The sequence below is a fragment of the Phyllobates terribilis genome, unplaced genomic scaffold (assembly GCF_046119375.1).
Source record: "Phyllobates terribilis strain yellow unplaced genomic scaffold, ASM4611937v1 Scaffold_3__8_contigs__length_932513732, whole genome shotgun sequence".
NCBI classification, from domain to species: Eukaryota; Metazoa; Chordata; class Amphibia; order Anura; family Dendrobatidae; genus Phyllobates; species Phyllobates terribilis.
The window spans coordinates 651,895,633-651,922,371 of record NW_027362763.1 but is presented as its reverse complement, the minus strand read 5'-3'; positions in this window follow the sequence as shown (position 1 = coordinate 651,922,371).

Below are 26,739 nucleotides of genomic sequence, written 5' to 3'. Positions count from 1 at the left end.
CTGTCACTGTGCACCACGTCCTCCTGATGGAGCTGTCACTGTGCACCACGTCCTCCTGATGGAGCTGTCACTGTGCACCACGTCCTCCTGATGGAGCTGTCACTGTGCACCACGTCCTCCTGATGGAGCTGTCACTGTGCGCCACGTCCTCCTGATGGAGCTGTCACCACACTAGAGGACTGCGCTCATCTCCAGGATCCATCACACATCTAATCTGAAAGTGACAAAACCAGAAAACTCAAAATAGGACAGAATGACATGGGATCCAAGAGGTAACATCAGGAGAGTGAAATGTCAAGCATGCCAAGGTGAGGAGACTTTTAAACAGGAAAGCTCCTCTGGGAAATATGCAAATTGTCTCTTCAGAGAGGAAGAGGACTAGAACTCTAGTGCCAACTATAGGACGTAGCAATCCTGAAAGTCAATATCGACCATTTAACGAGCCTTGTCACATGACTTAGGATAAAGCCAGAACCAGAATTGACCATTGTGGCTTGAAAGTCTCCTCACCTTGGCATGCTTGACATGTCACTCTCCGCAAGGAGAAATGTTACCCCTTGTCTCCAGTCAGACACCTCTCACCCAGCCACATCAGAGCTCATACTTTGCACTGATGATGGGCAGTACCCCGAAACATAGTATCTGCAAGTTGAGATTCTGGTTTTAGCTATTATCTTAAGTCATGTGTAGTGTTGAGCGATACCTTCCGATATCAGGAAATATCGTATCGGATTGGATCGGGCCGATACCCAAAAAGTATCGGATATCGCCGATTCCGATACCGGAAACCAATGCAAGTCAATGGGACACAAATATCGGAATGAAAATAAACCCTTTCTTTCCTTGTAGGTTAATTCTACATGAAGTAAAACAACTAAGAATAATGTAGAATGACATGAAAAGCCGGCAATTCAGCAGCGGCATACACCGGTACCCGACAATTTACAACAGAAAGAATAGAGCTTCACACATAGATTAGATAGATAGAAACATGTCAGTCACATATATATGAAGTACAGTGACAGTGTTGCTTACTGTACTTGTCATTTAGTGTTAAAATAAAGGATTTATTTAAAAAAAAATTGGCGTGGGGTTCCCCTTAATTTTAGGCTCTAGCGGAGGTTAAGCAGACAGCTGGGGCAAATGTTTGAAGCCTGGGAAGTGGGTAATACCCACGGAGCTTCCCAGGCTACTAATATCAGCCCCCAGCTGAATACCTAGCCTTTACCAGCTATTAAAATGGGGGAACCCCCCCCAAAAAAATGACGTGGGGTCCCCCCTAATTTAATAGCTAGCAAAGGCTAGGCAGACAGCTGGGGGCTGATATTAATAGCCCAGGAAGGGAGCCATGAATATTGGCCCCCTCCCAGGCTAGAAACACCAGCCGTCAGCCGCCCCAGAAATGGCGCATCCATAGGATGCGCCAATTCTGGCACTTAGCCTCGCTCTTCCACGCTGCCCTGGTGCGGTGGCAGGGGGTAATAGGGTTGGGGTTGATGTCAGCTTATAATGCCAGCTGACATCAAGCCCAGGTTAGTAATGGAGAGGCGTCTAAAAGACACCCCCATTACTAACCCCATAGTCAAAGTGACATACATGAGGTGAGGTCATGTCCAATGAACTCAGCTCACCTCATGCACGTCACTGACAGCGTGGGAAAATTCTCACGCTGAAGTGCTGAGTGCAGGAGAATTTTCCCACGCTGTCAGTGACGTACATGAGGTGAGCTGAGTTCATTGGACATGACCTCGGCTCATCTGGATGCCGTCACAGCCAGACACTGAGGAGTGGAAGTATGCCTGCGCTTCTCAGTGTCTGCGGGATGACAGGCTGGATGGCAGCGTTCTGCTGCGGTCCAGCCTGTCATCTCGATGTAGCAGAGCTGAAGCTGTCGTGGGAGCCATGGAAAGGTAAGGATGATGTTGCTTTATTATTTTACTTTTATTGCAGGAGATCGTTGGCTTCAGCTGGAATGGGCGTGATGGTAAGTATGGTTTAATTTAGAACAATAAAGAATTGTGTGTTTATTTCAATTAAAAGACTTTTTTCTGGGTGTTTGTGTTTTTTTTAAATACTTTACTAGAAATTCATGGTGGTCATGTCTAATATTGGCGTGACCCCATGAATTTCGGGCTTAGGGCCAGCTGATAATGCCAAGCTGGCCTTAACCCCTTTATTACCCAGTGAGCCACCGCACCAGGTCCCTGGATGAGTTGGGTACAGCGCCAGAAGATGGCGCTTCTATGAACGCGCCATTTTCCGGGGCGGCTGCGGACTGCAATTTGCACCGGGTGGGGGGGCAGAAAGCTTGGGCCTCCCTGCGCTGCGGATTCCAGCCCCCAGCTGCCTAGTTGTACCTGGCTGGACACAAAAATAGGGCGAAGCCCCACGTATTTTTTTTTTTAATTATTTCATGAAATTCATGGAATAATTAAGAAAAAAAGGCCTTCCCTATATTGTTGTGTCCGGCTAGGTACAAATAGGCAGCTGGTGGTTGGGGGCAGCCCGTTCCTGCCTGCTGTACCTGACTGGACACAAATATAGGGCGAAGCCCCACATAATTTTTTTTTAATTATTTCATGAATTTCCTGAAATAATTAAAAAAAAATTGACGTGGGGCTTTGCACTATATTTGTGTCCAGCCAGGTACAGCAGGCAGGAACGGGCTGCCCCCAACCACCAGCTGCCTATTTGTACCTAGCCGGACACAACAATATAGGGAAGGCCTTTTTTTCTTAATTATTCCATGAATTTCATGAAATAATTAAAAAAAAAAAAACGTGGGGCTTCGCCCTATTTTTGTGTCCAGCCAGGTACAACTAGGCAGCTGGGGGCTGGAATCCGCAGCGCAGGGAGGCCCAAGCTTTCTGCCCCCCGCTGAAAATTGCAGTCCGCAGCCGCCCCGGAAAATGGCGCGTTCATAGAAGCTGGATGCTGTACCTGGCTGGCATACAAAAATATGGCGAAGCCCACGTCAAAAGTTTTGGGAAAAATTAATTAAAAAATAAATAATAATTTAGGGACTGCATCTTTATTAACTCCTCAAATGTAATTTAGTGTTAAAATAATGGATTTATTTAAAAAAAAAATAGCGTGGGATCCCCCATAATTTTAGTCTCTAGCGGAGGTTAAGCAGACGGCTGGGGCAGATGTTTGAAGCCTGGGAAGGGGGTAAAACCCACGGAGCTTCCCAGGCTACTAATATCAACCCCCAGCTGAATACCTAGCCTTTACTAGCTATTAAAATGGGGGACCCCGCCAAAAAAAATGACGTGGGGTCCCCCCTATTTTAATAGCTAGCAAAGGCTAGGCAGACAGCTGGGGGCTGATATTAATAGCCCAGGAAGGGTGCCATGAATATTGGCCCCCTCCCAGGCTAGAAACACCAGTCGTCAGCCGCCCCAGAAATGGCGCATCCATAGGATGCGCCAACTCTGGCACTTAGCCTCGCTCTTCCACGCTGCCCTGGTGCGGTGGCAGGGGGTAATAGTGGTGGGGTTCATGTCAGCGCCAGCTGCCATGAAGCCCAGGTTAGTAATGATGGGCGTCTATAAGACACCCCCATTACTAACCTACAAAGTGTTAAAAAGAAAAAACACACTACACCCAGAAAAAAATAATTTATTTGAAATAAAACACACAATTTTATTTAATTCTTAGTTTACTAAAAATAATAGTTACCTGTCCACGTTCCTGCGCTGATCTCCCATGCACAGCTGTCACATCTGGAGATGGTGACAGCTGTCATGGCTGCTGTAAGCTCACGCTGCCGGGAACACGTCCGCTCCCGGCAGCGGGAGCCACTGACTGAGGTCACCGGAGTGCATTCAGGCAGCGCAGCTCCGGAGACCTCCTTTACGGCACTGCTGTACCGTGGGAATTTCTCACGATACAGCAGGGCCGTAAAGGAGCTAACCGGAGCAGCGCTGCCTGAACTCCGGTGAACCCTTACGGCCCCGTCATTCTAGCGGCGGCAGCGGTTCAGAGCGATCACATTCTATGTGGCTGCTCTAAACTGGAGATCATCGTGGGACACTCGTGGACTGCTACGGAGGGGTAAGGATAAGGTTGTGGTTTATTATTTTATATTTTATTACAGGAGATCGATGGCTTCGGGGAATTAGGTGTCTAGGTGAGTATAGGTGTAGTTTTTTATTTTTTACTTTATTTTAGGTGGCGATCGGCGGGGACAGGTAATGTATGAACTAATTTCTTTTAGGTAACCACTGGCCACCAATGACATGTATTTAACATTTATTGGGGACACAGTAGGGCAATTTAAATAGCAGGATCAGTCTGATGGGAACTACTGCTCCCATCGAGCTGATCCTGCTGGCACGAGTGGACGGGGGACAGACATAGGCCGATGGGAGTAGTAGTGTCACATCGGCCTATGTCTGCCTGCACACACAGACACCGCACACACCCGCACACATCGCACAGACACCGCGCACACCCGCACAAACATCGCGCACACACCCCGCGCACACACCCCGCACACACACCCCGCACACACACTAATCATGACGGGCTGATGGTCTGGGAGGTGAGGCTGACCTGTGCGGCCGTGGGAAAGTTCATGTGAGTTCATGCAGTCAAGCATGAACTCACATGAACCCTCTGAGGGCAACGCAGCGACTTCAAATGAACAGCTGATCGGCATCACCTGATACCTCAGCTGTTCATTTGAAATAACCGGCGGGAAAGCGCAGCACAGAACGGGAAAGCCGGCGGTGAAGTCTTTTCACTGCCGGCTTCCCCGCCCGGGTCCTTCGCTCCTTGGAGCTGCGCTCCCCGCCCGGTCCTAACTTACGATCGGGATGGGAGGTGGCGAGAGGAGCGGAGGATCGGGGTGGGAGGCTGCGGGGAAGCAGTATGGGGCTGTGTGATTGTTTAAAAGCCGGCGGCTTTATACCGCGCGCCGGCTTTTAAACAATCAGGAGAATTCTCCCCCGCTGGGATGGCATTCTGATGACAGGCTGGATCGCGCTGCCATCCAACTTGTCATCCTTCACAGACACTGCAGAGCGCAGGCATTATGGGAACTTCCGATTCCGGTATCCGATATTGTAAAAGTATCGGAATTAAGTATCGGAATTCCGATACCGCGAATATCGGCCGATACCCGATATTACAGTATCGGAATGCTCAACACTAGTCATGTGACAAGACTCGTTAGAGAGTTGATATTGACTTTTATGATTACTACTTCCAATAGATGGCGCTAGAGTTCTAGTTCTCTTCCTCTCTGAAGAGACAATTGACAGAATGACAGGAAACAGACACAAGTGTGGCAAAGGGATGAACTCCTTAAAGGGCCGGAGTCAAGTCTCCAGAACAGAAGTCTTCAGCGTCATGTAAAGAATAGTTCTACAGGTTTCTGCTCAATTGTGCATTTCAGTTCCTCATCATTTTCTACGATCTTTGCTTGTTGTCATTCCTTATTTTCATGTGATGGACACGCAGGAGCAGGATGGATGATGGGTCCCGAAAAGATGCAAGACTGTTATACTCCCACTGAGTTGGGAGGCTGCCCCCATCTGGTATGACCTGTTACAATAATTGTTTAGCTGCTGAGCGTCTTCTTAGTCTTCTCTTCTCTTCCCTGACAGCAAATAGAGGGGAGGAGAAGGGTCAGTCACTGTGATTTCAATGTGTCACAGAGGAGAAATCCCTGCCTAAGATGAAAGGAACAGAGAGTTTACAGAGTTCAGACTTCTCTGTCCCTTCCAGACTCCTCTTTCCTTCTCCTAACTTATCTATCCTCCTCCAGAACTTCTCCGTTCTCCTTCTCCATACTTCTCTATCCTCTTCCTCCTACAGACTCCTCTGTTTTCCCCCTTCTCCAGACTCCTCTGTCCTCTTCCACACGCTTCTATTCTCGTCCTCATCCAGAGTCATCTTTTCTCCTCCAGACTCCTCTGTCCTACTTCTGTTCCACACCCCTCTGCCCTCCTCTTTATCCAGACTCCCATGTCCTCCTCTTCCTCCAGACTGATCTGTCCTCCTTACAAGACTACTCTGTCCTTCTCCTTTTTAAGACTCCTCTGTCCTCCTCCTCTTCCAAACTCCTCTGTCTTCCTCTTCCTCCAGACGCCTCTGTCCTTCTCCTCCAAAATCCTCTATTCTCCATGTCCTCTGTCTTTTTCCTCCTCCTCCTCCAGTCTCCTCTGTCTTTCTCCTCCTGCAGTCTCCTCTGTCTTTTTCCTCCTCCAGTCTCCTGTCTTTCTCCTCCTCCAGTCTCCTCTGTCTTCCTCCTCATCCAGTCTCCTCTGTCTTCCTCCTCATCCAGTCTCCTCTGTCTTTCTCCTCCTGCAGTCTCCTCTGTCTTTCTCCTCCTCCAGTCTCCTCTGTCTTTCCCCTCCTCCAGTCTCCTCTGTCTTTTTCCTCCTCCAGTCTCCTCTGTCTTTCTCCTCCTCCAGTCTCCTCTGTCTTTCTCCTCCTCCAGTCTCCTCTGTCTTTCTCCTCCTCCAGTCTCCTCTGTCTTTCCCCTCCTCCAGTCTCCTCTGTCTTTCTCCTCCTCCAGTCTCCTCTGTCTTTCTCCTCCTGCAGTCTCCTCTGTCTTTCTCCTCCTGCAGTCTCCTCTGTCTTTCCCCTCCTCCAATCTCCTCTGTCTTTCTCCTCCTGCAGTCTCCTCTGTCTTCCTCCTCATCCAGTCTCCTCTGTCTTCCTCCTCATCCAGTCTCCTCTGTCTTTCTCCTCCTGCAGTCTCCTCTGTCTTTCTCCTCCTCCAGTCTCCTCTGTCTTTCCCCTCCTCCAGTCTCCTCTGTCTTTTTCCTCCTCCAGTCTCCTCTGTCTTTCTCCTCCTCCAGTCTCCTCTGTCTTTCTCCTCCTCCAGTCTCCTCTGTCTTTCTCCTCCTCCAGTCTCCTCTGTCTTTCCCCTCCTCCAGTCTCCTCTGTCTTTCTCCTCCTCCAGTCTCCTCTGTCTTTCTCCTCCTCCAGTCTCCTCTGTCTTTCTCCTCCTGCAGTCTCCTCTGTCTTTCTCCTCCTCCAGTCTCCTCTGTCTTTCTCCTCCTCCAGTCTCCTCTGTCTTTCTCCTCCTCCAGTCTCCTCTGTCTTTCTTCTCCTCCAGTCTCCTCTGTGTTCCTCCTCATCCAGTCTCCTCTGTCTTCCTCCTCATCCAGTCTCCTCTGTCTTCCTCCTCATCCAGTCTCCTCTGTCTTCCTCCTCATCCAGTCTCCTCTGTCCTCCTCCTTATCCAGTCTCATCTGTCTTAATCCTCATCCAGTCTCATCTGTCTTCCTCCTCCTCCAGTCTCCTATGTCTTCCTCCTCATCCAGTCTCCTCTGTCTTCCTCCTCATCCAGTCTCCTCTGTCTTCCTCCTCATCCAGTCTCCTCTGTCTTCCTCCTCATCCAGTCTCTTCTGTCCTCCTCCTCATCCAGTCTCTTCTGTCCTCCTCCTCCAGACTCCTCCTCATCCAGTCTCTTCTGTCCTCCTCCTCCAGACTCCTCCTCATCCAGTCTTCTCTGTTCTCCTCCTCCAGACTCCTCTATCCTTCTCTCCAGACTCCCCTGTCCTCCTCCTCCAGACTCCTCTGTCCGCCTCCTCTTCCAGACTCCTCTGTCCTTCTCCTCCAGACTTCTCTGTCCTTCTCCTCCCGACTCCTCTGTCCTCCTTCACCTCCAGACTCCTCTGTCCTCCTCCTCCAGACTCCTGTCCTCCTCCTTCAAACTCCTCTGTCCTCCTCCTCTAGCCTCCTCTGTCCTCCTCTGTCCTCCTCCTCCAGCCTTCTCTGTCCTTCTCCTCCCGACTCCTCTGTCCTCCTCCACCTCCAGACTCCTCTGTCCTCCTCCTCCAGACTCCTGTCCTCCTCCTCTAGCCTCCTCTGTCCTCCTCTAGTCTCCTCTGTCCTCCTCTAGCCTCCTCTGTCCTCCTCCAGACTCCAGGTGGTTATTTTTTGCAGAAATAAAGGACTGGACATATTGAAACCCACTATGTTTCTTCTTTCATATTTTCCCTGACATCTGCCCTTGGAGAAAGTCCAGTGCAAATTCACCATGATACAGACGATTTTGGGTGGTGATAATCCTCGTGACTCTTCTAGTTTGTCAGAAGATGGTTCCTGTGTGGCCCCCAGGTCAGCGAATGCGAAAAGAGAGAAGTCCGATCTCTCCAGAAGATCCTGGCTCTTCCTTCATCCTCATGGTTAGGGGAATACTACGGATTTCTTTGTTTTTTTGGTTGAGTTGTCCACATTCTGACCATAGATGGAGTCTGGTAAGATCTGTGATGACTCTACGGGATGGGTCAGTCTCCAGAGGTCACCATGCCAAGCTCACCTATCCAACCCCAACTGCACCCTGGGAATTCCTGACGCCTGTAATCACAAGAGCTGTACACAACGTCTATCGGATCATCCGCACGCAGGTCATTATTACTAATTCAGGAAATCTCATGTCCGGGCAGAACCTTGACGTCATGCCTCCAAAAGTCTGGATCTGGAGACTCCTGGATATGTGTCACATATTCTGAGGCAAATCCAGCAATTCGGAAACAAATGCTACAAAACAAAACCCCAAAACCTTCCTTGTGTTTCCCAGGAGACTCGGGGAAGAATAGTAATGAGTTCCCACATTGGCCATCGCGTCCCTGTCTCTTGGCCATTGACACAAAGAAGGACCATAGATACCAGTGGGAGGTTGTGACCGGGCCCTACGCGGACATCCAAGAGAATCCTTTAGAAATTAAATGAGAGGTCGACCATGATGAGAGTCATCTTCATGTTCTGCTCGCGTCTCTGGTTGCACAGGGGTTAATATACCTGGGCGAGGGGGTGTGCCATGGACCAGGGCAATATTTGGCTTTCTCAAGCTCTCAGCACAAAGGCCGGGTCTGGGTGGGAGCCGCGGTGCGTTGGTACTTGTACAGATCACTGTGTGTTTGGTTTGGGATTGTGCCTTGGGGACTTGGCAGCGAAGCGCGGGGCTGCGGTCGACTCTTCTTACATCTCACATAGAAATCATCTGGAAAATCATTAGTGGTGATGCCACGGAGCGGCGCGCTGCCCATCTCTAGTGATGGGCGGTCGGGTCAACCGCAGAAGATGCCACTCACTGACCGGCTGCCTGCTCCTAGCAGCCCGAGCCCTCAACCACAGGGGAAAGACGAGAGGGTGGAGGGTTCACAGACGCACCTGGAGCCTGGGGGCCCAACATGTGCCTCTTATGAAAAGAGCAATTCTATTAAAGACCCGTGATATTTGGGGACTCTAGTGAGGCCCATGAGAATCACCATCCATCAATTCTCCCCGGCACACACAGTGGGGCTCCTACAGCTGATAAGTGGGGGACATTCTTACCCAGTATGGTCCCCATGACCTAAGGGTGCAGGGGGGCTACGTCTACAATGGCCACCCACATTGCAAAGTCAAGTCCGGGTATTGGCTGACTCCAGAGAAAAGAGGTCCTGGTATTAACATACTCCAGAGACAGGAGGTCCTGGTATTGGCTGACTCCAGAAAGAGGAGGTCTCGGTATGGGCTGACTCCAGAGAGAGGAGGTCCTGGTATTGGCTGACTCCAGAGAGAGGAGGTCCTGGTAATGGCTGACTCCAGAGAGAGGAGGTCTCGGTATGGGCTGACTCCAGAGACAGGTGGTCCTGGTATTGGCTGACCCCAGAGAGAAGAGGTCTCAGTATTGGCTGACTCCAGAGAGAGGAGGTCCTGGTATTGGCTGACTCCAGAGAGAGGAGGTCCTGGTATTGGCTGACTCCAGAGAGAGGAGGTCTCGGTATGGGCTGACTCCAGAGAGAGGAGGTCTCAGTATTGGCTGACTCCAGAGAGAGGAGGTCCTGGTATTGGCTGACTCCAGAGAGAGGAGGTCCTGGTATTGGCTGACTCCAGAGAGAGGAGGTCTCGGTATGGGCTGACTCTAGAGAGAGGAGGTCCGGGTATTAATAATAATAATCTTTTCTATTTATATAGCGCCAACATATTCCGCAGCACTTTACAATTCTGACAATTTACAGACATCATCACTGTCCTCATCGGGGCTCACAATCTACATTTCCTATCAGTCTTTGGAGTGTGGGAGGAAATACAATCTGTCTACAATGGCCGTCCAGATTGCAAAGCCGAGTCCGGGTATTGGCTGACTCCAGAGAGAGGAGGTCTTAGTATTGGCTGACTCCAGTGAGAGGAGGTCCGGGTATTGGCTGACTCCAGAGAGAGGAGGTCCTGGCATTGGCTGACTCCAGAGAGAGGAGGTCCTGGCATTGGCTGACTCCAGAAAGAGGAGGTCCTGGCATTGGCTGACTCCAGAGAGAGAAGGTCCTGGTATTGGGTGACTCCAGAGAGATGAGGTCCGGGTATTGGCTGACTCCAGAAAGAGGAGGTCCTGGTATTGACTGACTCCAGAGAGAGGAGGTACCGGTATGGGCTGACTTCAGAGAGAGGAGGTACCGGTATGGGCTGACTTCAGAGAGAGGAGGTCTTGGTATTGGCTGACTCAGAGAGAGGAAGTACTGGTGTTGGCTGACTCCAGAGAGACGAGGTCCTGGTAGTGGCTGACTCCAGAGAGATGAGGTCCCGCTATTGGCTGACTCCAGAGAGAGGAGGTCCAGAAGTGGCTAGTCCAGAAGCATCGGATCCAGAAGTGTCTGATCCAGAAGTGGCCCGTCCAGAAGTGGCAGATCCAGAATTGGCTGGTCCAGAAGCTGTTGATCCAAAAGTGGCAGGCCCAGAAGCGTCATATCCAGAAGTGGACGGTTCAGAAACGTCAGATCCAGAAGTGGCCAGTCCAGAAGTGGCAAGTCCAGAAGTGGCAGGTCCAGAAACATCTGATCCAGGAGTGTCCCATCCAGAAGTGTCTGATCCAGAAGTGGCCAGTCCAGAAGTGTCTGGTCCAGAAGTGTCTGATCCAGAAGCGCCTTATCCAGAAGTGGCAGGTCCAGAAGCCCCTGACGCAGAAGTGGCCAATGCAGAAGAATCTGACCCAGAAATGGCTGATCCAGAAACGTCTGACCCAGAAGTGGCCAGTCCAGAAGCATCTGATCCAGAAGTGGCTGGTCAAGAAGCGTCTGACCAAGGAGTGGCCGATCCAGAAGCGCCAGATTCATGAGAGGCCAGTCCATAAGCATCTGATTCAGGTGTGGACGGTCCAGAAGCATCTGATCCTGGAGAGGCTTGTCCAGAAGTGTCTGATCCAGAAGTGGCCGGTCCAGAAGCACCTGATCAAGAAGTGGCCAGTCCAGAAGCAACTGATCCAGAAGTGGCTGGTCAAGAAGCATCTGACCAAGGAGTGGCCAGTCCAGAAGCGTCAGATCCACGAGAGGCCAGTCCATAAGCATCTGATTCAGGTGTGGACGGTCCAGAAGCATCTGATCCAGGAGAGGCTGGTCCAGAAGTGTCTGATCCAGAAGTGGCCAGTCGAGAAGCGCCTGATCCAAAAGTGGCCGGTTCAGAAGCGTCTGATCCAAAAGTGGCAGGCCCAGAAGCATATGATCCAGAAATGGCCGATCCAGAAATGTCTGACCCAGACGTGGCAGGTCCAGAAGTGTCTGATCCAGAAGCGCTTTATCCAGAAGTGGCAGGTCCAGAAGCCCCTGATGCAGAAGTGGCCAATCCAGAAGAATCTGACCCAGAAATGGCTGGTCCAGAAACGTCTGACCCAGAAGTGGCCACTCCAGAAGCGCCTGATCAAGAAGTGGCCAGTTCAGAAGCATCTGATCCAGAAGTGGCTGGTCAAGAAGCGTCTGACCAAGGAGTGGCCGGTCCAGAAGCGTCAGATTCACGAGAGGCCAGTCCATAAGCATCTGATTCAGGTGTGGACGGTCCAGAAGCATCTGATCCAGGAGAGGCCTGTACAGAAGTGTCTGATCCAGAAGTGGCCGGTCCAGAAGCGCCTGATCAAGAAGTGGCCGGTCCAGAAGCATCTGATCCAGAAGTGGCTGGTCAAGAAGCATCTGACCAAGGAGTGGCCGGTCCAGAAGCATCAGATCCATGAGAGGCCAGTCCATAAGCATCTGATTCAGGTGTGGACGGTCCAGAAGCATCTGATCCAGGAGAGGCCGGTCCAGAAGTGTCTGATCCAGAGGTGGCCAGTCCAGAAGCGCCTGATCCAAAAGTGGCCGGTTCAGAAGCGCCTGATCCAAAAGTGGCAGGCCCAGAAGCATATGATCCAGAAATGGCCGATCCAGAAATGTCTGACCCAGACGTGGCCGGTCCAGAAGTGTCTGATCCAAAAGTGTCAGGTCCAGAATCGTCTGATCCAGAAGTGGCAGGTCCAGAATCATCTGATCCAGGATTGCCTGGTCCAGAAGTGTATGATCCAGAAGTGGCAGGTCCAGAAGTATCTGATCCAGAACTGGCAGGTCCAGAAGCATCTGATCCAGGAGTGGCTGGTCCAGATGCATCTGATCCGGAACTGGCAGGTCCAGAAGCATCTGATCCAGGAGTGGACGGTCCAGAAGCATCTGATCCAAGAGTTGCCGGTCCAGAAGCATCTGATCCAGGAGTGGCTGGTCCAGAAGCATCAGATCCAGAAGGGGCCAGTACAGAAGCACCTTATCCAAAAGTGGCCGGTTCAGAAGCGCCTGATCCAAAAGTGGCAGGTCCAGAAGCATATGATCCAGAAATGGCCGATCCAGAAATGTCTGACCCAGACGTGATCCAGAAGTGTCAGGTCCAGAAGTGGCAGGTTCAGAAGCGCCTGATCAAGAAGTGGCCAGTCCAGAAGCATCTGATCCAGAAGTGCTGTCAAGAAGCATTTGACCAAGGAGTGGCCAGTCCAGAAGCGTCAGATTCACGAGAGGCCAGTCCATAAGCATCTGATCCAGGAGTGGCTGGTCCAGAAGCGTCTGATCTAGAAGTGGCCGGTCCAGAAGCATCTGATCCAGAAGTAGCCTTTCCAGAATCATCTGATCCAGAAGTGGCCGGTCCAGAATCATCTGATCCAGGAGTGCCTGGTCCAGAAGCGTATGATCCCGGAGTGTCAGGTCCAGAATCATCTGATCCTGAAGTGGCCAGTCCAAGATCATCTGATCCAGGAGTGCCTGGTCCAGAGGCATATGAACCAGAAGTGGCAGGTCCAGAAGCATCTGATCCAGAACTAGCAAGTCCAGACGCATCTGATCCAGGACTGGATGGTCCAGAATCATCTGATCCAGGAGTGGCCGGTCCAGAAGCATCAGATCCAGGAGTGGCTGGTCCAGAATCGTCTGATCCAGGAGTGCCTGGTCCAGAAGCGTATGATCCGGAAGTGGCCGGTCCAGAAGCATCTGATCCAGAACTGGCAGGTCCAGACGCATCTGATCCAGGACTGGACGGTCTAGAAGCATCTGATCCAGAAGTGGCCGGTCCAGAAGCGTCTGATCCAGAAGTGGCCGGTCCAGAAGCATCAGATCTAGAAGTGGCTGGTCCAGAAGCATCAGATCCAGAAGTGGCCGGTCCAGAAATGTCTGACCCAGAAGTGGCTGCTCTAGAAGCGCCTGATCCAAAAGTGGCTAGTACAGAAGCATCTGATCCAGAGGAGGCCGGTCAAGAAGCATCTGATCCAGGAGTGCCTGGTCCATAAGCGTATGATCCAGAAGTGGCAGGTCCAGAAGCATCTGATCCAGAACTGGCAGGTCCAGAAGTCTCTGATCCAGGAGTGAACGGTCCAGAAGCATCTGATCCAGGAGTGGCTGGTCCAGAAGCGTCTGATCCAGAAGTGGCCGGTCCAGAAGCATCAGATCCAGGAGTGGCCGGTCCAGAAGCATCAGATCCAGAAGTGGCCGGCCCAGAAATGTCTGACCCAGAAGTGGCCCTTCCAGAAGCACCTGATACAGAAGTGGGCAGTACAGAAGCATCTGATCCAGAAGTGGCCAGTCAAGAAGCATCTGATCCAAAAGTGGCAGGTCCAGAAGCATAGGATCCAGAAATGTCTGGCCCAGACGTGGTCGGTCCAGAAGTGTCTGATCCAGAAGCATCTGATTCAAAAGTGGCAGGTCCAGAATCATCTGATTCAGAAGTGACCAGTCCAGAATCATCTGATCCAGGATTGCCTGGTTCAGAAGTGTATGATCCAGAAGTGGCCGGTCCAGAAGCATCTGATCCAGGAGTGTCCAATCCAAAAACGTCTGATCCAGGAGTGACTGGTCCAGAAGCATCTGATCCAGAAGTGGACGGTGAAGAAGCATCTGATCCAGGAATGGCTGGTCCAGAAGCATCTGATCCAGGAGTGGCTGGTCCAGAAGAGTCTGATCCAGGAGTGTCAGGTCCAGAATCGTCTGATCCAGAAGTGGCTTGTCCAGGATCATCTGATCCAGGAGTGCCTGGTCCAGAGGCATATTATCCAGAAGTGGTTGGTCCAGAAGCATCTGATCCAGGAGTGGTTGATCCAGAAATGTCTGACCCAGAAGTGGCCAGTCCAGAATTGTCTGATACATAAGTGGCAGGTCCAGAATCATCTGATCCAGAAATGCCTGATCCAGAAGGGTCTTTTCCAGAATTGGCAGGTCCAGAAGTATCTGATCCAGGAGTGGCCAGTTCACAAGAATCTGATCCAGGAGTTACCGGGCCAGAAGCGTCAGATCCAGAAGTGGCCGGTCCAGAAGCATCAGATCCAGAAGCATCAGATCCATAAGTGGCCGGACCAGAAACATCAGATCCAGAAGTGGCCGGTCCAGAAGCGTCATATCCAGAAGTGGCCGGTCCAGAAGCATCAGATCCAAAAGTCGCCAGTACAGGAGCGTCAGATCCAGAAGTGGCCGGTCCAGAAGCATCAGATCTAGAAGTGGCCAGTCCAGGAGCGTCAGATCCAGAAGTGGCCGGTCCAGAAACATCAGATCCAGAAGTGGCCGGTCCAGAAGCGTCAGATCCAGAAGTGGCCGGTCCAGAAGCATCAGATCCAGAAGTGGCCGGTCCAGAAGCGTCAGATCCAGAAGTGGCCGGTCCAAAAACATCAGATCCAGAAGTGGCTGGTCCAGAAGCGTCAGATCCAGAAGTGGCCAGTACAGGACTGAGCGCTCTGGAGAGGATCCCGTCATTGCTCATATACAGTTATATGAAAAAGTTTGGGCACCCCTATTAATCTTAAGCTTAATGTTTTATAAAAATTGGTGTTTTGGCAACAGCTATTTCAGTTTGATCTATGTAATAACTGTTGAACACAGTAATGTTTCTACCTTGAAATGAGGTTTATTGTACTAACAGAAAATGTGCAATCTGCATTCAAACAAAATTTGACAGGTGCATAAGTATGGGCACCTTTATCATTTTCTTGTTTTAAATACTCCTGCCTACTTTTTTCTGACGTACTAAAGCACTTTTTTTGGTTTTGTAACCTCATTGAGTTTTGAACTTCATAGCCAAGTGTATGCAATCATGAGAAAAGCTACTTAAAGTGGCCACTTGCAAGTTGTTCTCCTGTTTGAATCTCCTCTGAAGAGTGGCATCATGGGCTCCTCAAAACAACTGTCAAATGATCTGAAAACAAAGATTATTCAACATAGTTGTTCAGGGGAAGGATACAAAAAGCTGTCTCAGAGATTTAACCTGTCAGTTTCCACTGTGAGGAACATAGTAAGGAAATGAAAGAACACAGGGACAGTTCTTGTTAAGGCCAGAAGTGGCAGGCCAAGAAAAACATCAGAAAGGCAGAGAAGAAGAATGGTGAGATCAGTCAAGGACAATCCTCAGACCACCTCCAGAGAGCTGCAGCATCAACTTGCTGCAGATGGTGTCACTGTGCATCGGTCAACTATACAACGCACTTTGCACAAGGAGAAGCTGTATGGGAAAGTGATGCGAAAGAAGCCGTTTCTGCAAGCACGCCACAAACAGAGTCGGCTGAGGTATGCAAAAGCACATTTGGAGAAGCCAATTTCTTTTTGGAAGAAGGTCCTGTGGACTGATGAAACCAAGATTGAGTTGTTTGGTCATACAAAAAGGCGTTATGCATGGCGGCAAAAAAACACAGCATTCCAAGAAAAACACTTGCTACCCACAGTAAAATTTGGTGGACGTTCCATCATGCTTTGGGGCTGTGTCGCCAATGCCGGCACCGGGAATCTTGTTAAAGTTGAGGGACGCATGGATTCCACTCAGTATCAGCAGATTCTTGACAATAATGTTCAAGAATCAGTGATAAAGTTGAAGTTACGCAGGGGATGGATCTTTCAGCAAGACAATGATCCAAAACACCGCTCCAAATCTACTCAGGCATTCATGCAGAGGAACAATTACAATGTTCTGGAATGGCCATCCCAGTCCCCAGACCTGAATATCATTGAACATCTGTGGGATCATTTGAAGAGGGCTGTCCATGCTCGGCGACCATCAAACTTAACTGAACTGGAATTGTTTTGTAAAGAGGAATGGTCAAAAATACCTTCATCCAGGATCCAGGAACTCATTAAAAGCTACAGGAAGCGACTAGAGGCAAAAGGAGGATCTACTAAATATTAATGTCACTTTTCTGGTGAGGTGCCCATACTTATGCACCTGTCAAATTTTGTTTGAATGCAGATTGCACATTTTCTGTTAGTACAATAAACCTCATTTCAAGGCAGAAACATTACTGTGTCCAACAGTTATTACACATATCAAACTGAAATAGCTGTTGCAAAAACACCAATTTTTATAACACATTAAGCTTAAGATTAATAGGGGTGCCCAAACTTTTTCATATAACTGTATCAGCAGATTCCTCCGCCATCTTTTGAGGTTCTCTCAGTCTTATCACTACACCCATTATCAGCCCCAATTCTCCCCTCACCTTCTCTTCCGACCCCTAACATCCTCCCTGAACTACAATCAGCGCTGCTCCTGGGGAGTCAAGAGGTGACGGGGTAGATTGTGAGTTCTGCTGTTGAGGCAACAAAGAGGAGGATGGAGGAGACAAGTAATGAAAGTCCCAACTGAAGATGAGCAGACATGCAGATCTATTTATACTGGCTGATAACAGAGGCAATAGCGCCACAATCAGGAAACAATGAGGATTTATTTAGCAGAACAGAATATTCACACTTTCCACAAGAGCTGAAGGTTTGCTACAGTTGTATCCAGATAAACATCCCGGACTTCAGACTGATACATTGTGTCACAGAGATTTGTGCTGCTGCTACTCACAGAGGACTGTGTGGACTGATACATTGTCCCAAACCTGCAGCTGTGAGAAGTATTAAGTTAGGAAGGGTCTCAATGACTATCCCCATTCACTGACAGAAAGAAGAGATCCTTAAATAGGTGAGAATTGTGCCGGAAGATCCTGGAAAACACACAGGCTCCATAGAAATGTGGCCCTTGGATAGATTCTTCTGCAGGGTCCCGTAACCCCGACCTCTCATCTCCTGTGGCCCCGCGAACCATAGACTATCAGCTCACAGTACGGAGAGAATATGAAGGATAATGGCCAAGTGACCAAGAAATGGCAGAAAGGTCAGAATACGGGAGCTGCACTACAGCTGATCACCAGGAGGTGGCAGTGGCACTCTTTAGGTTTTCATGATTTGGGGTTGTGTGATCTTCATAGTTGTAACATGTGAAACAATGAATTGTTCCTGAGCCAATACACATGGAGGACAGAGACCCCCTAATGAATGTACACCCCTTGCCCCATAGGGAGCCATGCAGGAGACCCCACGATGAGGCCTGGGAGTCTGACCTGGTATATAGGACAGAGCTGGAATTTGCTGCGGATATCACCCTGAGCATTGCCTCCTAAGCAGAGCAGCTCTTTCCCTTCTGCTTTGTCGATGAGGGGTCACTGCCGATGTCTTGCTGTTGGACAGCTGGATCCCCACTGCCTAACTCTGGGGTGGGGGCACAATGCAGATTGCTAGAACACCTAACCCTACAGCCCTGCAATGCATGTATCTGGAGGACCACAATTCCCAGCATGCTCTGGGTTAGCTGATGCTGCTCAGTGTGATTTCAGCTCTTCACACATTTTTGCCTTTGAGCAGTTCTCCGGATACATATAGAACCAGGATATTAAATAATGTTATTACAGGTCCTCTCGGAGCTCAAGGGCCTCAGCTGTCTGTGGTTGGTTCTGCTAATTAGCTTCACAGCTCATTACCTTCTCAAGTAATTGCAAAAATGGCAACGATTTTGTAACTTTTTATCATCGTTCCCCTGCATAGCGACAAGAGCCTGTGGCTTATGTGCTCATCCTGTCATTGTAATTAGTCTCCGGAACTTTTTACTCATAGAGACTTTGTATACTTATCTTATCCATTTTATAATCACTGTCCCAGAAATGAAGAACCTGGCCCCCTGACAGCTGCCAACTAAAAAATAAATAATAAAAATATTGATAAAAATTAAGGTACATAAGGAACGAAAAGATCATAGAAAGTTTAAATTTGATTTAACTGGAGGACAAGTAGGAGATGCTTGAAGGGGACCGCTATGGGCATCCTACCAACCCCATAGTCATCATAAAAGATTCAAGATGATAAAAGTCAATAACTTGTCTTATTCTCTAGTTTACTAAGATCTATTATACTTGCTGTACATGTTCACAGAGGCAGAAACCACCATTCTAAGTGTAGGGCAAGCACCAATCTAAATGATCAAATAGAAAAAGCATCCTTGTGTCTATTGTATGCCAGCTCTCTAATTGTGACATCATCTTGTGAGACTCCTCCATGAAATCTTTCCTTATTAACATCACATGACCAGAACAAATTTCAATGTGAATAATTACTTTTACATAGTACAAAATAACTCTTTTAATAAATACATAAATATGTCCAATCCCCAATTATTTGCCCACATATCCACTGCATCCCAATCTATACCCTTCCCTCCCACCTGCTGTAGTAATAGATAATTGTGCGCATCTTGTATTACTGATTGCTTCTTCTGTACAGTTCTGGCCAAAACTATTGGCACCCCTGCAATTCTGTCAGATAATACTCAGTTTCTTCCTGAAAATGATTGCAATCACAAATTCTTTGGTCTTACTATCTTCATTTAATTTGTTTGCAAGGAAAAAACACAAAAGAGAATGAAGCAAAAATCAAATCATTGATCATTTCACACAAAACTCTAAAAAAAGGGCCGGACAAAAGTATTGGCACCCTCAGCCTAATACTTGGTTGCACAAACTTTAGCCAAAATAACTGGGAACAACCGCTTCCGGTAACCATCAATGAGCTTCTTACAATGCTCTGCTGGAATTGTAGACCATTCTTCTTTGGCAAACTGCTCCAGGTCCCTGATATTTGAAGGGTGCCTTCTCCAAACTGCCATTTTGAGATCTCTCCACAGCTGTTCTATGGGATTCAGGTCTGGACTCATTGCTGGCCACCTTAGAAGTCTCCAGTGCTTTCTCTCAAACCATTTTATAGTGCTTTTGGAAGTGTGTTTTGGGTCATTGTCCTGCTGGAAGACCCATGACCTCTGAGGGAGACCCAGCTTTCTCACACTGGGCCCTACATTATGCTGCAAAATTTGTTGGTAGTCATCAGACTTCATAATGCCATGCACACGGTCAAGCAGTCCAGTGCCAGAGGCAGCAAAGCAACCCCAAAACATCAGGGAACCTCCGCCATGTTTGACTGTAGGGACCGTGTTCTTTTCTTTGAATGCCTCTTTTTTTTTCCTGTACACTCTATGTTGATGCTTTTTCCCATCTACTTTTGTCTCATCTGACCAGAGAACATTCTTCCAAAACGTTTTAGGCTTTCTCAGGTAAGTTTTGGCAAACTCCAGCCTGGCTTTTTTATGTCTCGGGGTAAGAAGTGGGGTCTTCCTGGGTATCCTACCATACAGTCCCTTTTCATTCAGACGCCGACGGATAGTACGGGTTGACACTGTTGTACCCTCGGACTGCAGGGCAGCTTGAACTTGTTTGGATGTTAGTCGAGGTTCTTTATCCACCATCCGCACAATCTTGCGTTGAAATCTTTCGTCAATTTTTCTTTTCCGTCCACATCTAGGGAGGTTAGCCACAGTGCCATGGGCTTTACTCTTCTTGATGACACTGCGCACGGAAGACACAGGAACATTCAGGTCTTTGGAGATGGACTTGTAGCCTTGAGATTGCTCATGCTTCCTCACAATTTGGTTTCTCAAGTCCTCAGACAGTTCTTTGGTCTTCTTTCTTTTCTCCATGCTCAATGTGGTCACACAAGGACACAGGACAGAGGTTGAGTCAACTTTAATCCATGTTAACTGGCTGCAAGTGTGATTTAGTTATTGCCAACACCTGTTAGGAGCCACAGGTAAGTTACAGGTGCTGATAATTACACCAATTACAGAAGCATCACAGGATTTTTCAAAGGGTGCTAATACTTTTGTCCACCCCCTTTTTTAGGTTTGGTGTGGAATTATATCCAATTTGGCTTTAGGACAATTCTTTTTTTGTTTTTTTCATTGAAGACAAATTAAATGAAGAGAATAAGACCAAAGAATTTGTGATTGCAATCATTTTCAGGAAGAAACTGAGTATTATCTGAGAGAATTGCAGGGGTGCCAATACTTTTGGCCAGCACTGTAAATGTCACCTGCGTACAAGACATCTGACCAGGCTGCACTACCACTCGCTGACTGCAGGAAGCAGCAATAGAAATGACTTGTGCAGATCCCTACATGATCCAATGTACATAGCCATTACACAATGTTATGTTTTATTATTATAATCTAAAATATTCTTCTATTATTTGCTGTTTCTGCTGATGTTATTTTATACTATAGCAAATTACATGGTTATTTCGATTTATTATTTTATATTACGCAAATTACATTATAATATTTTATGTTACAATATATTTTATTATACTATATTTTGTTATTTTATATTAAAGGGAAGCTATTGTTTAAATAGGACCTATCACCATATTTTTCATCATGAATTGGACACACCATGTAGTAAGGCTTCAGAGATATTAGCAATCAAACTATATGGCACCTAATAAGTTAACTCTTGGTAAGTCCAAGTGGGTGTTATCAGATAGTTTTCAGTGGGGGCGTGTCCTTCTCCCTGTATGATGCTGACCAATCATAAGCATCAGCAAGACACAGGAGAAAGAAGAACACGCCCCCTCCACAGCATACAGAAGGTTTCTCAGTGTGTGAGCTGTAATCACACTTATATCTGCTGTGCTGAAGCACCTTGTACTCATTCTGCAGTGAGATCAGAGCAGGGTGTCATTACATCTCACACAGGAGTAACCTATCTGCTCTGGACTCCTCCCGTGTGAGATGGTAATGGCACCCTGCTCTGACCTCACCGCAGAGTGATTAGTAGTTGCCCAGAACACAACAGACATAAGTGTGATGCTGACACAAATCCGGATAGGCAGTGTGCAAGAGGGCAGTATAGCAGAGCGGACAGTGCTAGGAGAGGAGGAGAGCTGAAAGAAGGGTTTTCAATGTGACACAGCTAAACTCAGCAGTGCTGTCCTTCTCCCACAAGGCCTTTTCTGACAGGTGTTAGCCATCTGACTTTTCTAATCATGCAGGAGGTGAGACCAGGAGATGAGAGCTATATCCTCACAGCTTACACACTGAGAACCTCCTGTAAGCTGTGGAGGGGCCGTGTTCTTCTTTCTCTTGAGTGTTGCTGCGGCTTGTGATTGGTCAGCATCATAGAGGGAGAAGAAGGCCACGCCCACAGTGAAAACTGTCTGATAACAACAACTTAGACTTAAAAAAAGTTAACTCATTAGGTGCCAAATACTTTCATTGCTAATATCTCCACAAAAGAGAGGTGAAATTAAAATAATAATAATAATAATAATAATAATAATAATAAAAAATTGCTTTATTCCACTCTGTTCACACCATTACATCCTGTGTCCAGTTCATTGCGCCAAACTTGGTGAAAAGTCCTGCTTAAATCCGGTTTTTGTGTTGCATATATTATATTAAAGTTATTGGCAATCTTCATTTTTTCATATCACAATCAGTATCAAGAATAAAGATCAGGAAGTTAAGAGTCCAAAAAGCCGCAGTGACCGGTGAGAAAATCGGAAGATTACTAATGATGTGAAAACAAACTCATCGTCAAAGCTCATTGTTTACAAATACACGGAACTAAAACCCCAAACTGTAGCAGAAGGCCATTGTCTGATGAGACCTTACTGGACGGGTATTCTGTAGTATGATGATATATTATTTCTATATTCCAGTGTAAGGCTGTAAGGCAACGTATATACACAGGAGGAGTGGTACTGTGCAGCGTATATACACAGGAGGAGTGGTACTGTGCAGCGTATATACACAGGAGGAGTGGTACTGTGCAGTGTATATATACAGGACAGGAGGAGTGGTACTGTGCAGTGTATATATACAGGAGGAGTGGTACTGTGCAGCGTATATACACAGGAGGAGTGGTACTGTGCAGTGTATATATACAGGACAGGAGGAGTGGTACTGTGCAGTGTATATATACAGGAGGAGTGGTACTGTGCAGCGTATATACACAGGAGGAGTGGTATTGTGCAGCGTATATACACAGGAGGAGTGGTACTGTGCAGGGTATATATACAGGACAGGAGGAGTGGTACTGTGCAGCGTATATACACAGGAGGAGTGGTACTGTGCAGTGTATATATACAGGAGGAGTGGTACTGTGCAGCGTATATACACAGGAGGAGTGGTACTGTGCAGTGTATATATACAGGAGGAGTGGTACTGTGCAGCATATATACACAGGAGGAGTGGTACTGTGCAGGGTATATATACAGGACAGGAGGAGTGGTACTGTGCAGTGTATATATACAGGACAGGAGGAGTGGCACTGTGCAGTGTATATACACAGGAGGAGTGGTACTGTGCAGTGTATATATACAGGAGGAGTGGTACTGTGCAGGGTATATATACAGGACAGGAGGAGGGGTACTGTGCAGCGTATATACACAGGAGGAGTGGTACTGTGCAGTGTATATATACAGGAGGAGTGGTACTGTGCAGCGTATATACACAGGAGGAGTGGTACTGTGCAGTGTATATATACAGGAGGAGTGGTACTGTGCAGGGTATATATACAGGACAGGAGGAGTGGTACTGTGCAGTGTATATATACAGGACAGGAGGAGTGGTACTGTGCAGTGTATATATACAGGAGGAGTGGTACTGTGCAGGGTATATATACAGGACAGGAGGAGTGTTACTGTGCAGAGTATATACACAGGAGGAGTGGTACTGTGCAGCATATATACACAGGAGGAGTGGTACTGTGCAGTGTATATATACAGGAGGAGTGGTACTGTGCAGGGTATATATACAGGACAGGAGGAGTGGTACTGTGCAGCGTATATACACAGGAGGAGTGGTACTGTGCAGTGTATATATACAGGAGGAGTGGTACTGTGCAGCGTATATACACAGGAGGAGTGGTACTGTGCAGTGTATATATACAGGAGGAGTGGTACTGTGCAGCATATATACACAGGAGGAGTGGTACTGTGCAGGGTATATATACAGGACAGGAGGAGTGGTACTGTGCAGTGTATATATACAGGACAGGAGGAGTGGCACTGTGCAGTGTATATACACAGGAGGAGTGGTACTGTGCAGTGTATATATACAGGAGGAGTGGTACTGTGCAGGGTATATATACAGGACAGGAGGAGGGGTACTGTGCAGCGTATATACACAGGAGGAGTGGTACTGTGCAGTGTATATATACAGGAGGAGTGGTACTGTGCAGCGTATATACACAGGAGGAGTGGTACTGTGCAGTGTATATATACAGGAGGAGTGGTACTGTGCAGGGTATATATACAGGACAGGAGGAGTGGTACTGTGCAGTGTATATATACAGGACAGGAGGAGTGGTACTGTGCAGTGTATATATACAGGAGGAGTGGTACTGTGCAGGGTATATATACAGGACAGGAGGAGTGTTACTGTGCAGAGTATATACACAGGAGGAGTGGTACTGTGCAGCATATATACACAGGAGGAGTGGTACTGTGCAGTGTATATATACAGGAGGAGTGGTACTGTGCAGGGTATATATACAGGACAGGAGGAGTGGTACTGTGCAGCGTATATACACAGGAGGAGTGGTACTGTGCAGTGTATATATACAGGAGGAGTGGTACTGTGCAGCGTATATACACAGGAGGAGTGGTACTGTGCAGTGTATATATACAGGAGGAGTGGTACTGTGCAGCGTATATACACAGGAGGAGTGGTACTGTGCAGTGTATATATACAGGACAGGAGGAGTGGTACTGTGCAGTGTATATATACAGGAGGAGTGGTACTGTGCAGCGTATATACACAGGAGGAGTGGTATTGTGCAGCGTATATACACAGGAGGAGTGGTACTGTGCAGTGTATATATACAGGAGGAGTGGTACTGTGCAGGGTATATATACAGGACAGGAGGAGTGGTACTGTGCAGCGTATATACACAGGAGGAGTGGTACTGTGCAGTGTATATATACAGGAGGAGTGGTACTGTGCAGCGTATATACACAGGAGGAGTGGTACTGTGCAGTGTATATATACAGGAGGAGTGGTACTGTGCAGCATATATACACAGGAGGAGTGGTACTGTGCAGGGTATATATACAGGACAGGAGGAGTGGTACTGTGCAGTGTATATATACAGGACAGGAGGAGTGGCACTGTGCAGTGTATATACACAGGAGGAGTGGTACTGTGCAGTGTATATATACAGGAGGAGTGGTACTGTGCAGGGTATATATACAGGACAGGAGGAGTGGTACTGTGCAGCGTATATACACAGGAGGAGTGGTACTGTGCAGTGTATATATACAGGAGGAGTGGTACTGTGCAGCGTATATACACAGGAGGAGTGGTACTGTGCAGTGTATATATACAGGAGGAGTGGTACTGTGCAGGGTATATATACAGGACAGGAGGAGTGGTACTGTGCAGTGTATATATACAGGACAGGAGGAGTGGTACTGTGCAGTGTATATATACAGGAGGAGTGGTACTGTGCAGGGTATATATACAGGACAGGAGGAGTGTTACTGTGCAGAGTATATACACAGGAGGAGTGGTACTGTGCAGCGTATATACACAGGAGGAGTGGTACTGTGCAGTGTATATAAACAGGAGGAGTGGTACTGTGCAGGGTATATATACAGGACAGGAGGAGTGGTACTGTGCAGCGTATATACACAGGAGGAGTGGTACTGTGCAGTGTATATATACAGGAGGAGTGGTACTGTGCAGCGTATATACACAGGAGGAGTGGTACTGTGCAGTGTATATATACAGGAGGAGTGGTACTGTGCAGCGTATATACACAGGAGGAGTGGTACTGTGCAGTGTATATATACAGGAGGAGTGGTACTGTGCAGGGTATATATACAGGACAGGAGGAGTGGTACTGTGCAGAGTATATATACAGGACAGGAGGAGTGGTACTGTGCAGTGTATATACACAGGAGGAGTGGTACTGTGCAGTGTATATATACAGGAGGAGTGGTACTGTGCAGAGTATATATACAGGACAGGAGGAGTGGTACTGTGCAGCGTATATACACAGGAGGAGTGGTACTGTGCAGTGTATATATACAGGAGGAGTGGTACTGTGCAGGGTATATATACAGGACAGGAGGAGTGGTACTGTGCAGTGTATATATACAGGACAGGAGGAGTGGTACTGTGCAGTGTATATATACAGGACAGGAGGAGTGGTACTGTGTATATATATATATACAGGACAGGAGGAGCGGTACTGTGCAGTGTATATATACAGGACAGGAGGAGTGGTACTGTGCAGTGTATATACACAGGAGGAGTGGTACTGTGCAGTGTATATATACAGGAGGAGTGGTACTGTGCAGGGTATATATACAGGACAGGAGGAGTGGTACTGTGCAGTGTATATACACAGGAGGAGGGGTACTGTGCAGTGTATATATACAGGAGGAGTGGTACTGTGCAGGGTATATATACAGGACAGGAGGAGTGGTACTGTGCAGCGTATATACACAGGAGGAGTGGTACTGTGCAGTGTATATATACAGGAGGAGTGGTACTGTGCAGGGTATATATACAGGACAGGAGGAGTGGTACTGTGCAGTGTATATATACAGGACAGGAGGAGTGGTACTGTGCAGTGTATATATACAGGAGAGGAGGAGTGGTACTGTGCAGTGTATATATACAGGACAGGAGGAGTGGTACTGTGCAGCGTATATACACAGGAGGAGTGGTACTGTGCAGTGTATATACACAGGAGGAGTGGTACTGTGCAGTGTATATATACAGGAGGAGTGGTACTGTGCAGGGTATATATACAGGACAGGAGGAGTGGTACTGTGCAGTGTATATACACAGGAGGAGTGGTACTGTGCAGTGTATATATACAGGAGGAGTGGTACTGTGCAGGGTATATATACAGGACAGGAGGAGTGGTACTGTGCAGTGTATATACACAGGAGGAGTGGTACTGTGCAGTGTATATATACAGGAGGAGTGGTACTGTGCAGGGTATATATACAGGACAGGAGGAGTGGTACTGTGCAGTGTATATACACAGGAGGAGTGGTACTGTGCAGTGTATATATACAGGAGGAGTGGTACTGTGCAGGGTATATATACAGGACAGGAGGAGTGGTACTGTGCAGCGTATATACACAGGAGGAGTGGTACTGTGCAGTGTATATATACAGGAGGAGTGGTACTGTGCAGGGTATATATACAGGACAGGAGGAGTGGTACTGTGCAGTGTATACACACAGGACAGGAGGAGTGGTGCTGAGAGTAGCACCTGCCTCCTGAGCTCAAGCACTTCCAGGAGGAGGGTCGTCGTCTGCCTCTCTTCTCCCCAGGGAGAGGCAGGCCTACTGGGAGGCCGGCATGGCTTCCCAGCCT